Source organism: Pongo abelii, chromosome 13 (genome assembly GCF_028885655.2).
Source record: "Pongo abelii isolate AG06213 chromosome 13, NHGRI_mPonAbe1-v2.0_pri, whole genome shotgun sequence".
NCBI classification, from domain to species: domain Eukaryota; kingdom Metazoa; phylum Chordata; class Mammalia; order Primates; family Hominidae; genus Pongo; species Pongo abelii.
Window position 1 is genome coordinate 43,565,292 of NC_071998.2, and position 16,301 is coordinate 43,581,592.

The 16,301-nt window shown below is 35.4% G+C and overlaps 1 protein-coding gene across 5 annotated transcripts in view; it reads left to right on the forward strand.

Moving 5' to 3' along the window:
• ZDHHC21 (zinc finger DHHC-type palmitoyltransferase 21) overlaps positions 1-16,301 on the forward strand; it is an 89,287-nt gene that overhangs the window by 61,291 nt on the left and 11,695 nt on the right.

Here is a 16,301-nt window from a genome sequence, read left to right on the forward strand (position 1 = left end):
TAATATACTGATTGTTTTTTTCCTTTGGATAAATACCCAATAGTGGATTGCTGGATCTTATGGTAGTTCTATTTTTAGTTTTTTGAGAATTCTCAGTGTTCTTTTCCTTAGTGATTATGCTAATTTACATTCCCACCAACAGTGTACAAGAGTTCCCTTTTCTCTGCATGTTTGCCAGCATCTGTTACTTTTTGTCCTTTTAATAAAAGCTGTTCTAAGATGATATGTTATTGTGGTTTTGACTCGCATTTCCCTGTTGATTAATGATAGTGAGTACTTTTCATATACCTGTTGGCTATTTGCATATCTTCTTTTGAGATATGCATATTCATGTCCTTTGCCCACTTTTTAATGGTACCTTTTTTTTTTTTTATTGTTGAGTTCCTTGTATATTCTGGGTAGTGTCCCTTGTCAAGCAAAAAGTTCAAGTGTTTTCTCTCATTCTACAGGTTGTCCCTTCACTCTGTTGATTGTTTACTATACAGCTTTTTAATTTAATAGAGTCCCATTTGTCTGTATTTGTTGTCTGCACTTTTTGAGGTCTTAGCCATAAAATTTTCATCTAGACCAAGTCCTGAAATATTTTTCCTAAGTTTTCTTCTGGTAGTTTCACAGTTGTAGGTTTTATGTTTAAGTCTTTAATACATCTTGAGTTGGTTTCTGTATATGGTGAGAGATGGGGTCCAGTTTCAGTCTTCATTCTTATGCATGTGGATATCCAATTTTCCCAGCACTTCTCATTTATTCAAAAGACTGTTGTTTTTTCCCAATGTATGTTCTTGATACCTTTGTCAAAAATCAGTTGGCTGTAAATATATGAATTTATTTCTGGATTCTCTATTCTGTTCCCTTGGTCTGTGTGTCTATGTGTCTGCTTTTATACGGATACTATGCTGTTTTGGTTACTATAGTCTCATAATATACTTTGAAGTCAGGTAATGTAATGCCTCCAGCATTGTCCTTTTTGCTTAGGATTTTTTTGACTATTCGGGCCCTTTTTTGACTTCATACGAATTTTAGGATTGTTTTCTCTAATTGTGTGAAAAATGATGTTGGTATTTTGATACTGATTATATCAAATCTGTAGATTGCTTTGGGCGGTATGGTCATTTAACAATAATAATTCTTCTGATCCATGATCATGGGATAGCTTTCCTTTGTTTGTCTCCTCCTTTAATTTCTTTCATCAGTGCTTTGCAGTTTTACTTATAGAGATCTTTCACCTCCTTGGTTAAATTTATTCTTACAGTGTTGCTGTTGTTGTTGGAGCTATTGTAAATGGGATTGTGTTTTTTTATTTCTTTCTCAGCTAGTTCATTATTGGTGTATAGACACGCTACTGATTTACTGATTTTTGTATGCTGATTTTGTATCCTGTGACTTTACTGAATTTAATTATCAGATTGAAGAGTTTTTTGGTAGAGCCTTTAGGTTTTTCTTGTTATAAGATACCATCAACATAAAAGGCCATAGATGGCCTTTATTATGTTGTAGTATGTTTCTTCTGTGCTTAGTTTGTTGAGAGTTCCAGTTCCTTCCTCTTCAATTTTTTGAAATAGTTTGAGGAGAATTGGTGTTAGTTCTACTTATTTTAACACTTGGTAGAATTTGCAGTGAAGTTGTCTGGGTCCTGGACTTTTCTTTGTTGGGAGACTTTTTATTACTACTTTGATATCGTTACTTTTTATTGGTTTGTTCAAGTTTTCTATTTCTACCCAATTCAATCGTGGTAGGTTTTATGTGTCTGGGAATTTATCATTTACTCCAGGTTTTTCAGTTTGTTGGTATATAGTTGTTCATAATAATCTTTGATAATCTTTGTATTTCAATGGTATCAGCTGTAATGTCTTCTTTTTCACGTCTGATTTTATTTACTTGGGTCCTCTCTCTTCTTGGTTAGTCTTGAAAGTGGTTTATTCACTTGTTTATCTTTTCAAAACACCAACTTTTTGTCTTATTGCTTCTTTGCATATTTTTTTTAGTCTCTTTTGCTTTTACATCTCATCCGGTCTTCATTATTTCTTTCCTTCTACTAATTTTTGGTTTGGTTCGTTCTTGCTTTTCTGGTTCCTTGAGGTGCATCATTAGACTGTTTGCTTGAAATCTTTCTACTGGTTTGATATAGGCATTTATTACTATAAACTTCCCTCCTAGCACTGCTTTTGTTGTAGTCCATAGGTTTTGGTATGTTTCGTTTTCATTTTCATTTTTTTAAGAAAGTGATTTCCTACTTAGTTTCTTTCTTGGCCCACTGGTTGTTAAGAACCACCTTGCTTAATTTCCGTGTATTTGTATAGTTTCCAAAGTTCCTCTTGTTATTGATTTTTAGTTTTATTCCACTGTGGTCTCAGAAGATACTTGATACAATTTAGATTTTTTTCATGTTTCTTGAGACTTGTTTTGTGTCCTAACCTATGGTCTATCTTGGAAAATGTTCCATTTGCTGATGAACAATGTGTATTCTGTAGCTGTTGGATGAAATGTTTTGTAAATATCTATTAGGTCCAGTTGGTCTAGAGAGCAGTTTAAATCTGATGTTTCTTTGTGAACTATTTTACTAGATCTGTCTAATGCTGAGAATCCTGTGTCCAAGTCCTCAACTATTACTGTATTAGAGTCTATCTTTCCCTTTAAATCTAATACTTGGTTTATATATCTGGGTACTCTGGTGTTGGGTGCATATATATTTAGAGTTGTTATATCTTCTTGCTGAATTGATCTCATATAATGGCCTGCTTTGTAACTTTTTACTATTTTTAACTTAAAGTCTGCATATCTGATATAAGTATAGCTAGCTATTCCAGCTTACTTTTGGTTTCCATTTGCTTGGAATATCTTTTTCTGTCTCTTTACTTTCAGTCTATATGCGTCTTTACAGGTGAGATGAATGTTTTGTAGGCAGCATATTGTTGTGTCATGTTTGTTTTTTTAGTCCATTCGGAAAGTCTCTATGTTTTAAATGTGGAGTTTAATCCATTTACATTAAAGATTATTATTGATATGTGAGGCTTACTCCTGTCATTTTATTAATTGATTTCTGATTGTTTTATATATCCTTTGTACCTTTGTTTTTCTTTTATTGTTTATCATTGTGGTTTGATGGTTTTCTGTAATGGTAACATTAGAGTTCTTCCTCTTCCTTATTTGTGTGTTTGCTCTGCCAGTGGGTTTTAAATTAATTTTTTATAAAAAAATTGAGACAGAGTCTTGCTCTGTTGCCTAGGCTAGAGTGCAGTGTTGCGATCTCGGCTCACTGCAACCTCCACCTCCCAGGTCCAAGCAATTCTTGTGCCTCAACCACCCAAGAGTGGGTTTTATACTTTCATGTGTTTTTATGATGGTAGCTATCATCCTTTCGTTTCCAAGTGTAGGACTCTCTTAAGCATTTCTTGTAGGACCAGTCTAGGGGTGATAAAGTCCCACAGCTTTTGCTTGTTATCACCTGCCTTTTTCCTTTATTTATGAAGGATAATTTTGCTGGAAATAGTGTTTTTGTCTGAAAGTGTTTTTCGTTCCACACTTTGAATATGTTATCCCATTTTCCCCTGGCCTATAAAGTTTCTGTGGAGAAATACACTGTTAGTCTGATGGAGATTCCTCATATGGGACTTGATGCTTTCTTTCTTGCTGTTTTTACAATTCTCTCTTTGTCTTTGACTTTTGATAGTTTGATTATGATGTGCCAAATCAGAGAAGACCTTTTTGCATTGTATCTGTTTGGGGATCCCTGAGCTTCCTATACTTAGGTGTCTAGATCACTTGCTAGACTTGAGAAGTTTTCAGCTGTTATATCCTTAAGTAGGTTTTCTAGGTTTTTTGTTTTCTCTTTATCTTCTGGGACATTACAAATTAAAGTATTTGGTCACTTTATGGTGTTCAGTATGTCACGTAGTCTTTGTTCATTTTTTAAATGCTTTTTTCTTTATTTTTGTCAGACTGGGTTATTTAAAAATACCTGTCTTCAAGTAATGAAATTCTTCCTTCTTCTTGATCTTTTCTATTATCGAAACTTTGAAATGTATTTTGTATTTCATTTAATGATTCTTCAGTTTGTTTGGTTCTTTTTTATTTGTACTTGTTTAGTAAATTCCTTATTCAGATCTGGAATTGTTTTTCTGATTGCTTCATATTTTCTGTATTCTCTTTATCTCAATGAACTTCTTTAATATTATTTTGAATTATTTTTCTGGGATTTCATATATATCTTTTTGATTGTAATGTTTTATTGGAGAATTATTGTATTTCTTTGGAGTGCCATATTTCCTTGCTTTTTTATGTTTCTTGTGTCCCTATGTTGATATCTATGCGTCTGTTGTAACAGATGTTTTTTCTAGTTTTTTGAATTTGCTTTTGTTGGAGAGGTCTTTTTCCTGGACATGTATCTGTTGTGTTGGTTGGTTGGGGCCCTTTGGTTTTGATTCTGGGAATGTGCAGTATTATAGTTGCTGTAGGATTTGTTTGGCTGTAAACAGCATCAGTGGTATCTGTGATTTCATCAGTGGCTTAGGGTGTGGTTGTTAGTGGATGTTGTGGTGAAATTTTGTTAGGGACTGGGTTGCCAGGTGGGCTTGTCCTTAGTCCTTAGTGGTGGCAGCAGCAAGTGGGCCTGTCCGTGGGCACTGGGGTGGCATTGGCACTGCTGTTAGCAGGTCCACACAGACCAATTCTTGGGTCTTCACGTGGCTTGTTCAGGTGTGGATAGTGGCAGCAATGCACCAGGCAGGTGGACAGGTTCTTGGGTCCTGGGAAATAGGCATGGCATGGGTAATGGCAATAGTAATGGCAGAACAAACCTCTGGCTCCCAAGTGGTTTGCCTTGGTGTTGACAATATCAGCAATGGGCTGGGTGGGCCAGCCCTCAGACCTGCAGGTGGCATGTGTGGGTGCCAGCTGTGGTGGTAGTAGCAGGCTGGGTGGCCCTGACCTCTGGTCCCTGAGAGGAGTGTTCAGGTGCCAGAAATGGTGGACTGGGCTGTAGATGGTCCCCAGGCTTCTGGACAGTGTGTTTGGGTACTAGAGTTTCGGTATGGGCAGACCTAGCCTCAGCTACTGGTGTTTGGGGTTGGGGAGACCTAGCCTCAGGTCCCCTGGTAGTACATTCACCCACCGGCTGTGGTAGGCATTGGTGGGGTGATCTCCAGGCCCAAGGCAAAATGTTTGGATGGGGGTGGCATCCATTGCAGCCCTGCTACTGGGGAGGATGGCGTTGCTTTCAGGGGCTGCAGCTGTATGCAGCGGGCTGGGGATTGCACACTTTGCTTGTATTTCAGCCTGGCAGTGCCAGCCCACAATGGCTGCTGTGGGTGGGGGTTTGACATTGGGGCATGTGAAAATGCACCCTGGATTTGCTGCTGGGGTCAGCAGGGTCTTTGCCAATAGTTTGTGCTTCAGCCTTGGTGGTAGCAGCCAACTGCAGCAGTGGCTGAGGGCAGGGAATATCAGTGGGGCTCCAGAAATGTGGAGATGCAGGGGCTGTTGGGCTCACTGGCAGGATACAGTCTGGTGAGGGCTGGACTCTTAATATGGTGCCTTCCTGGAGCTGCTTAGGGCTCAGAGGCTGTGTGGGACCCAGCATGATCCTCCTCTCTGGAGCGGTGCCTTCATGTATTCTCCAGGCAGCTCCCATTAGTCTTGAGACTTGTGAGGGTTTAGGGGCTTTCCTCTAGCTAGGATGCAGGAGTCTGCAGTGGGAATGTTGGGCAATGGGGGTCACTGACTTACCCTTTTCCTGCACTGGGGAGCCTCTCCATGCCCCCAGCCAATTTTGGCTAACCAGGCTACCTTGCTTTCCTCTCAGTCCTTGCTTTAGGACGGTGTTTCCATTCACTTCTCTGTTGAATTCCAGTGTTCTCTCTTAGATGATATATTTTACGTGTGATTATCTACTCACTATTTTGGTTCTTCTTTGTGGAGGAGGTGAGTACCAGTTGTTTCTAGTCAGCTATCTTGAAGCCCACCTACACGTTTTTGTGTGGATGTACATTTTCATTTCTCTGGGGTATATAGAAGTGGAATTGCTGAGTCTAATGGAAACTACATTTAACTTTTAAAGAACTGCCACTATTTTCTAAAGTTGCTGCACCATTTTGCATTCCCACTAGCAGTATTTGAGGGTTCTAATTCCTCTACAGCCTTGGTGACAATTGTTATTACCTGTCTTTTAAAAAACGGTAATACCTCATCATAGTTTTAATTTGCATTTCCCTGGTGAACTAATGAGGTCGAGTATCTTTTCACATGCTCATTGTCCATTTGTATATCTTTGAAGAAATCCTTTGACCATGTTTTAATTGGGTTGCCATTTTACTGTTGAGTTAGAAAAGTTATATATTCTAGGTGTAAGTCCCTTTTCAGATATATTATTTGCAAATATGTGATTTGCAAATATTCTCACATTCTCTTAGTTATATTTTCACTTCATTAACAGTGTCTTTTGAAGCACAAAATTAGTACTTTTTATTGTTTCAATTTATTTTTTTCTTTGGTAATATATGCCTTTTGTGTCATATCTAAGATACCATTGCCTAATCCAAGGTCAACAAAATTCACTCCTGTATTTTCTTCTAAGGGTTTTATTGTTTTAGCTTTTACATTTAGTACTATGAGTCATTTTGAGTTAATTTTTGTACGTTGTGTGAAGTAGGGATCCATCTTCATTCTTTTACAGTAGATACCTAGTTGTCCCAGCACCATTTCTTGCAAAGACAATTCTTTCCACCATTGAATAGTCTTGACACCTTTGTTGAAAATTAACTGGATGTTTTCTGGACTCTTAACTCTATTTTATTTATCTGTATGTCTATCTTTATGACATAGAGATATCTTTATGCCAGGACCACACTTTCTTAATTACCGTTGCTTGATGGTAGTTTTGATACATTTTTACTGAATATATTCTGATAAACACAATTTCTTATCCACAGTATATATGCTGTACAGGCATACTTGTTGTATTGTGCTTTGTAGATAATGTGTGTGTGTGTGTTTTTTTTTAACTAGTTGAAGGTTTGTGGCAACGATGCATTGAGTAAGTGTTTCAGTACAATATTCCCAAGAATGTGTGCTTACCTGTTGTTTCTGTGCCACAGTTTGGTAATTCTCGTAATATTTCAAACATGTTCATGATTATTATATCTGTTACTATGATCAATGTTTGGTGATTTTTGATGTTACTATTGTAATTATTTTGGGGCACCACAGACTGCGCCCGTATAAATGGCAAACTTAATTGGTAAATGTTGTGTGTGTTCTGACTGCTGCTGCATTCACTGGCCATTCCTCTATCTCTCTTCTTTGGGCCTTGCTATTCCCTAAGATACAATAATATTGAAATTAGGCCAAATAATAACCCTATGGTGGCCTGTAAGTATTCAAGTGAAAAGAAGAGTTGCATGTCTCTCACTTTAAATCAAAAACTACAAATGATGAAACCTAATGAGAAAGGTGTGTTAAAAGCTGAAGACAGGCCGAAAACTAGACCTCTTGTGCCAAATTGCCAAGTTATGAATGCAAAGGAAAAGTTTTTGAAGGAAATTTAAAATGCTGCTTCACAGAACGTACAAATGATAAGAAAGTGAAGCAGCTTTATTGTTGATATGGAGAAATTTTTGGTGGTCTGGATAGAAGATCACACAAGCCACAACATTCCATTAAACCAAGCCTAATCCAGAGCAAGGCCCTAACTCTTCAATTTTATGAAGCCTGTAAGAGGTGAGGAAGCTGCAGAAGGAAAGTTGGAAGCTAACAGAAGTTTGTTCTTAAGGCTTAAGGAAAGAAGGCATTTCCATAACATAAAAAATGCAAGGTGAAGCAGCAAGTGCTGATGTAGAAGTTGCAACAAATTAGCCAAAAGATCTAAGATGATTAATGAAGGTGGCCACACAAAACAACAGATGTTCAGTGTACACAAAACAGCCTTCTATTGGAAGAAGGTGCCATGTAGGACTTTTGTAGCTACAGAGGAAAAGTCGATACCTGGCTTCAAAGCTTCAAAGTACAGGACAGACTGACTCTCTTGTTAACGGTTAAATGCAGCTGGTGATAGTAAGTTGAAGCCAGTGCTCATTTGCCATTCCAAAAATCCTAGGCTCTTAAGAATTATGCTAAATCTACTCTGCCTTTGCCCTAGAAATGGAAAAACAAAGCCTAACGTGACAGCCACATCTGTTTACAGCATGGCTTGCTGAATATTTTAAGTCCACTATTGAGAACTACTGCTCAGGAAAAAAAGTTCCTTTTGTAATATTACTGCTCATTGACAATGCATCAAGTCACTCAAGAGCTCTGATGAAGATATACAAGGAGATTAATGTTGTTTTCATGCCTGCTACATCCATTATGCATGCCATGGATCAAGGAGTAGTAATTTCAACTTTTAAGTCTTATCATTTAAGAAACACATTTCATGGGCTATAGCTGCTGTAGATAGTGATTCTTCTGATGGATCTGGAGAAAGCACATTGAAAACCTTCTAGAAAAGATTTACCATTTTAGATGCCATTAAGAGCATTTGTGATTTATGGGAGGGGACCAAAATAACAATATGAATGGGAGTTTGGAAGAAGTTGATTCTAAACTTCATGGTTAACTTTGAAGGGTTCAAGACTTCAGTGGAGGGGGTAACTAAAGATGTGCTAGAAATAACAGGAGAAATAAGGAGTGGAAGATGTGACCAAATTGCTACAGTCTCATGATCAGTGTTGAATGAATGGGAGGTTGCTTCTTATGGATGAGCCCAAAAAGTGGTGTTTTGAGATGGAGTTTACTCCTAGTGAAGATACTGTGGACATTATTGAAATGACAACAAAGGATTTAGAAGAGTATATGGACTTAGTTGGTAAAGCAGTGGCAGTGTTTGAGAGGATGGACTCCAAATTTTTGAATGAAGTCCTACTGTGGGTAAAGTGCTATCAAATTGCATTGCATGCTACGGAGAAATCTTTCATGAAAGGAAGAGTCAACCTATGCAGCAGACTTTATTGGTTTTTTTTGTTTGTTTGTTTGTTTTGGGATGGAGTCTTTCTCTGTCTCCAGGCTGGAGTGCAGTGGCGTGATTTCGGCTCACTGCGACCTCTGTCTCTCGGGTTTAAGCGATTCTCTTGCCTCAGCCTCCCAAGTAGCTGGGACTACAGGTGTGCACCAACACGCCAGCTAATTTTTGTATTTTTAGTAGAGATGGGATTTCACCTTGTTGGCCAGGATGGTATCGATCACTTGACCTCGATAACCACCTGCCTCGGCCTTCCAAAATGCTGGGATTACAGGTGTGAGCCACCGGTTTATTGTTTTAATTGTGACAGCCACCCCAACCTTCAGCAGCCACCACCCTGGCCAATCAGAAGCTGTCAACTTGGAGGCAAGACCCCCTACCAGCAAAAATATTACATCTCCCTGAAGGTTCAAATGATCATTAGCATTTTTTATCAATAAATAATTTTTAATTTAAGGTAGGTATGTACATTGTGTTTTAGACATAATGCTGTTGTACACTTCATAGAGTATAGCATAAACATAACTTTTATATGCAGTGAGAAACCGAAAAATTTTTGCTACCGGCTTTATTGCAATACTCATTTCATTGTTTAGAACCAAACCTGCAATATCTTCGAGGTATTTCTGTAAGTTATTTATGGTTTTTGTGTATCAGGTTTGATTCTGACTCTCTTCCCTTCTATCAACATGTTAATTCTCAAATTCTCAAATTGCGAAGTATTGCAATTTCTGTAGTATTGAACATTACATTTTATTAAGGTAGAGAGATTTGGTTATGATGTGGTATTTCTAAAACTGAGTAGAAACCACATTTGTTGAATAATGCTCACTCCAAAAGTTTCATCTCTTTTCTGCATATGTGTAGTAACCTCTCAGAGCACTGTACCAGACACTGCTGATATCTATAGCAATTATACCTCTGTGAAACAATCAAAAAAGAATTATTAAGAAAGAGAAAAGCAAGAGAGAGGATATATTCTATTTGTTATCCTAACCTTTAGTCACTTTACTTTCTCTTGAATACAAGTACTTTTTAGAATTACAATAAATTTTTAAATCTCTTTAGCTGGGATTTCATAGTGAACCTCAAGCATTACCCTTTTTGGGTTTAAAAAAGAAATTAAAAAGGGTTTCCAGAATATACTCTTCCTCACATTGATTTAAGATTCTTTGAGGCTTGATTATTTAAAAGTCTAATGCATTCGGTGTTTAATTTTAAATCGAATGAATTAAATTAGCACTTAAATATTATTTAATATTTTAATTAAATTAAAATATAGATGATGCTTACTTTATAAAATAAATTTGCTGTTTTGTGATAAGATTACAAGAAATTTTACATCTGGACATGTTTTTGTCATAATTTGAATCCATGGATCTCTCTTTACAGTGGTAAGTGATGAATTTGTCAGGTGGCATAAGAAAGAAGTGGGAGAAAGAATCACAGTAAATTTAATCCTTCCATTGCAGTCTTACTTTTTCCCCTACTCTTGCACCCTAAAGATCCTAGAGGCATTTTGGGAAACTACTGATACGGATATCATTTCATTACATAAACTGTTTTGTTGCATAGCTTGAATGAATATAGACCTACTAGACATCAAACAAACAAAATAAGTGCTGTCTCTTTGGGATTTAGCTTGAGGTTTCAGGGAAGCAGCATATCAGTTTTCAGTAATTTTTTTACCATTATTCATTTTTACTTGGAATAAATAAATCATTTATCTTATCTTCCTATTGATAGTGGAAGGTAACAGGATAATCATAGCGGTGATAATCTGATGTCATTTTAGACCTAGCAAGAGTAGATTATCTGTGACCCAGATAAAATAATCAGAAATTACTTTAACTTAAAAATAGTGGATTTCTAATCTCATTTTCAAGGTTAAAAGATTTCAACACAACCAGATGTTTCTGTTAAGTAGACTAATCTGAAGCCCAATTCAAAAGGATTACCTGTGATTATTTTTCGATTTAATGTTAAACAGGATTTAAATATACATTTTTGTGCGTTTTTACTACAATTTATATTGAAATAAAAATGTTTTCAAATCAATCTACTTCGAGGCATTTTTTATTAAGGGAAACAAGTTAGTCAAATTATTTTTTAGACTTCAGACTGTTTAGCCTGTTTTTTTGTTTTTTTGTTTTTTTTGCTGTTTCTGAATGAAATGGATAGTGATGTTATTTAATGTAATTGATGTTGTCTGAATTATTGAGCAGTAGTTCACACATAGCTAACAATAATGTCCATTCTGATGAGCACCAATACTAATAGTGCTGGGTGATTGTATTCGTCATGTTTTCAGTCACTGGGTTTGGAGAGAGTTAATCAAGAAGTGCTGTAACAGCTGGTACAGTGCATTCTGGTGAGGTTCTGACAGTGAGCTATTGTGTACCATGACACTGCTCTGACAGTTTATCTAAATTTTATATACAAGCATTTTTGTTTTCTGGGCTCTGTGGAGTTTATATAATAGTGTAAGCTTTTGATGATGTCTCTGGAGATTTTCTCAGTTGTGGTGAGGTTGGGGGTAGGGTGAGACAGATGTATTTAGTTGCAATTTTGTAAAAGACTAAGTTCTCAAACAAAAAAATATTGATTTTTGCATTTGGTTTCACAGGTACTATTGTTGGATTCTATTTGGATTGCTGAAGATAGCTTAAATCAAAGCTTTTCAAATTAAGAAGAAAATATTTTCCCCCATAAATACTGACTCATATTTAACTCACCAAGTTAATGTTTACTTAAATAAATACAGGAGAAATCATAAATGCAGGGGTGACAATTTTAACTTGGTTACCTTACTCAATGAAAAGTATCTTATGTTCAAAATGTTAAATCAGTTTAAAGGAGACTATCTACTAAACATCATTTTACTAATCAGTTGATTTACTTGCCTTTTAATCTATACACAGAAATGTAGTCCTGAAATTATTAATTCCTATAGTTAAATTTTGCCTAGTATTCTGCCAAATTATTTTGAATTAATAGCATTCAGTACACTCTTTATAACAATTATGTTTGATGTACTCAACTCCAGGTCAGCATTGCAGACATGAACATCATTGCTAATTATGCTGACCCCAGCTCACATATACTTCTATAAAGGGAGCTCTGTAAAGCATTTTTGTTTTCCTCTAAATTTTTGCTTGATAAAAATAAAATAAATGTATTTCTGATATACTATTTCCAATTGTAATATGATATGAAAGATTTTATAGCTTTTTTAAAACCTAGAAAGTTAATTAAAATTTAAAGTGTCCCTTTTTTTAAAATATGCTTTTAATGTCATATAGTAAAATTGGGTATAATATTTTTTAGAATTTTGTATATGATAAGTTTATAAAAAACTAGGTTCCCCCTTGCCAAGGGCATTTGTTTAAATACCAAGTTATATTTCATACTTACATGAAATATTCTTTTAAAAAAGGAATTATCAAAATTATTTTGATAATTGTGATGTGTGGAATTGGACTACTCTTTAGCATATGCATGTTCTTATGTAAAAGCATATTTATATTGCATAATTTCTGTTTGCTCAGTGTAATAAACTGCTTGGAAGTATTTTTGATAAAACTAATTAAAAACAAATCTTTTTCTATAATTTATTTATATGTTCTTAAATCACTACTGATTGCTTGAGTGATTAAATAGATGCTTAAAAAATGTTCATAAGGAAACTAAACATTTATGGGTTTTCCTTTTACTAACAGTTTTTCCTGGATATTCATTTTATTATTTCATGATCTGAATTCACACAAATATTTAATCTGACATTAAAACATAGGACTGCAGAAAGCAGTAAATCTTATATTTATGGTTTGCTTATGGTATTTCGGCACAATAATTTATGTACATTTTATTGATATATTATTATTCCCTGAATCTCAGCCAAAGGGGCGTATTAAATGCCCATCTTATTTCTACTAATAACCAAAAATCTTATCAAAGTGTAATTTTGGTGTTAAAAGTGTAAGAGTAGTTAAATTTGAGTTTTGATTATAAACATAGTTTTTCAGCTGTTCCAAATATTCTAATTAGTGCGAGACTTATTTATACAAAACATTATTGTATATAATCATCCTTGCTGGCTGCCTCTCTATGTTACTATATAATTATTTCTTGTATACTTGACTACTTTTACTAGATTGTAAGTTCCATGATGCTAAGGACTGTGTCATAATATACTTAGTAAGTAAATTTTTGATAGATGGATAAATGAATGAATGAATCATGGTTTACATATTTAGGACTTGTTTTTTCAACTGGATTATAAGCTCTTAGAGGGCATAAGATTTTATATGTGTAGTCTCTTGTAGTCCCTATTATTTTATTTTTCATTATAAAACCACTTGTTTGTTTGTTTAAACATAATGTTGAAAAGTTACATTTTGAGGTAATTGAGGTATTTCTTTCCAAGCCCTCTCAAAAAGTAGGTAGTAGGCAGTATCACTAAAATCTTAAGACTGCCATTTATTGAGGAGTTACAAGGGGTTTTGACATAATTAACTCATTTAATCCCCACAAAAACCTATGAGGTAAGCGTTATTATTTGGAAATGGAGGTATAGAGTTTTAGCAGTTTTCTTTAGGTTATACAGTCAGAAAGTGGCGTTTAAGATTAAGAGAAGTGTGAGGATTATTTTGGAAAGAGATTTTCAGTGTCTATAAATATAAGATCTGTTGCCTTCTCACTTTTGTTCTATGATTGATTCGATGTTTATGTGAACTTCAGATCCCCGATAAAAGACATAGCTGGTCTTTTGTTGGAAATGGGTGCTTAAAGAACCGTTCATTTCAAATGAGGAAAGTAGTTCTGACTTAAAAGGAAGACAGAGCTAAGATTAACAGGACATTTCCCTCTTTTGATTGAAAACAAAACTAAAAATAAGGAATCATGCTATTTCTGTTCATGTCCAATTAGTTTAGTGCTGCAAATTTATATTAAGTTGACCATTTTGTACAATATGTGCTGCTAAGTGCTATGGAAAAATTTAAAGTTAAATGAGCTACTGTTCATATACTAATCAGAGGTGCTAAGAAGTGAAATGAAAGTCTTTCTTAGAATTAATATAAATTAGTAATAGATAAAGCAGGCAAATCTCTAATTGTGAAAAACTTGCCTGAATAGTGTTTTTAATTTTTTTAATTTTTAATTGATATATAATAATTGTACATATTTATGGGGTACAATGTGATGCTTCAATATTTGTATACATAATGTAATGATCAAATCAGTAATTAACTTATCCATCACCTCAAACATTTATCATTTATTTGTGGTGAGAACATCCGAAATCCTCTCTTCAAGCTATTCTGAGATATACAGTACTTTGTTGACTGTAATCACACTGCTGTGCAATAGATAGTTTATTACTCCTAATTGTAACTTTGTACCCATTGACCATCCTCTTCCCCATCCTTCACTTCTTTCTACCCTCCCCAGTCTGTGCTAACTACTGTTCTATTCATACTTCTGTGAGATCAACTTTTTTCAGATTCTGCATATGAGTGAGAACAGTCAGTATTTGTCTTTCTTTAACTGGCTTATTTCATTTATCCATGTGATCACAAATGATCATACTTCATTCTTTTTTTGGCCGATTAGTATTCCATTGTGTATATGTACCATATTTACTTTATTCATCTGCTGTTAGACACAGGTTGATTCCATATCTTGGCTATTATGAAGAGTGCTGCGATAAACATGGGACTCTGACATACTGATTTTATTCCTTTGAATATACAGTTGTCCCTCACTCTCCATGGGGGATTGATTTCTGGACCCCGCAGGGATATCGGAATCCACTGAGGCTCCTGTTCCTTATGTAAAATGGTGTAGTATTTGAATATAACTTATGGACATCTTCCCTTATACTATAAATCATCTTCTAGATTATTTATAATACCCAATACAATGCAAATACTATGTAAATAGTTGTTAAACTATATTATTTTTATTTGTATTATTTTTTATTTTTTTAAATAGTTTTTCTTAAAGTATTTTCGATCCATGGTTGATTGAATCACAGCTACAGAACCCACAAATATGGAAGGCTGACTGTGTACCCAGTGCTGTGATTGCTGGTTCATATGGTAGTTTTGTTTTTAACTTTTTGAGGTGCCTCCATACTGTTTTTGTAATGACTGTATGGATTTACATTTTCCCCAACAAGAGTAAACGTTCTTCCCCAGACTGTGTAAAGGGTTCCCTTTTCTCCACATCCTTGCCAACATTTACCTTTTGTATTTTTGATAATACCCTGGGATAATTCTGATTGGGATGACATGATTTCCCATTGTGGTTTTTGATTTACGTTTCTCTGATGGCTAGTGGTGTTGAACATTTCTTCATATACCTGTTGGTCATTTGTATAATCTTTTCTCTGTTTTAGAATCAGATTTTTTTTCTTTTCTCTTTTTTTTTCTGTTGAGTTGTTTGTGTTCCTTATGTATTCTGGGAATTAACCCCTTGTCAGATGTATAGTTGCAGAGATTTTCTTCCATTCTTTAGGTTGTTTCTTTAATGTATTTTTTTTTAAGAGACAGGATTTCACTCTATCATCTAAGCTGGAGTGCAGTGGCATGATCATAGCTCACTGCAGCCTTGAACTTCTGGGCTCAAGCAAACCTCCCACCTAAGTCCCCCAAGTAGTGAGGACTACAGGCACATGCCACCATGCCATGCCTGCTAGTTTTTTAAAGGTTTTTGTTTTGTTTTGTTTTGTTTTTTGTAGAGACAGGCTCTCGCTATATTGGCTGTGCTGGTCTTGAACTCCTGGCCTCAAGCAATCCACCTGCCTCGGCCTCCCAAAGTCCTGTAATTACAGGTGTGAGCCACTGCACCCAGCCATTCACTATGTTGTTTCCTTTGCTATGCAGAGCTTTTTTGTTTGATGTAATCTCATTTGTCTATTTTTGTTTTTGTTGCCTTTGTTTTTTATGTCTTACCTAAAAAATCCTTATCCAGGCAGTGTCATAAAGCATTTCCTCTATGTTTTCTTCCAGTAGTTTCATAGGATCAGGTCTTAACATTGAAGTTTTTCATCCATTTTGAGTTGATTTTGTGTATAGAACAGTGTTTTAAACTCTAGATTAAATCACCATGGAGTCATTAGGTAACTGTGTGTAGCAGACTTGGAAGCATCAACAAGACCTATAATAATAAAGAATGCAGGGGATAATTGAGGTTAGATTGAACTGTCTTCAAGGAGTCTAATGAAAAGAATTTTCTTACTTTCCTCAGGTCTGTAGTTTGGCAGGTCTAAAAACTCCATTTTGAAATTGTTTGCAGGGTTAAACAGGTC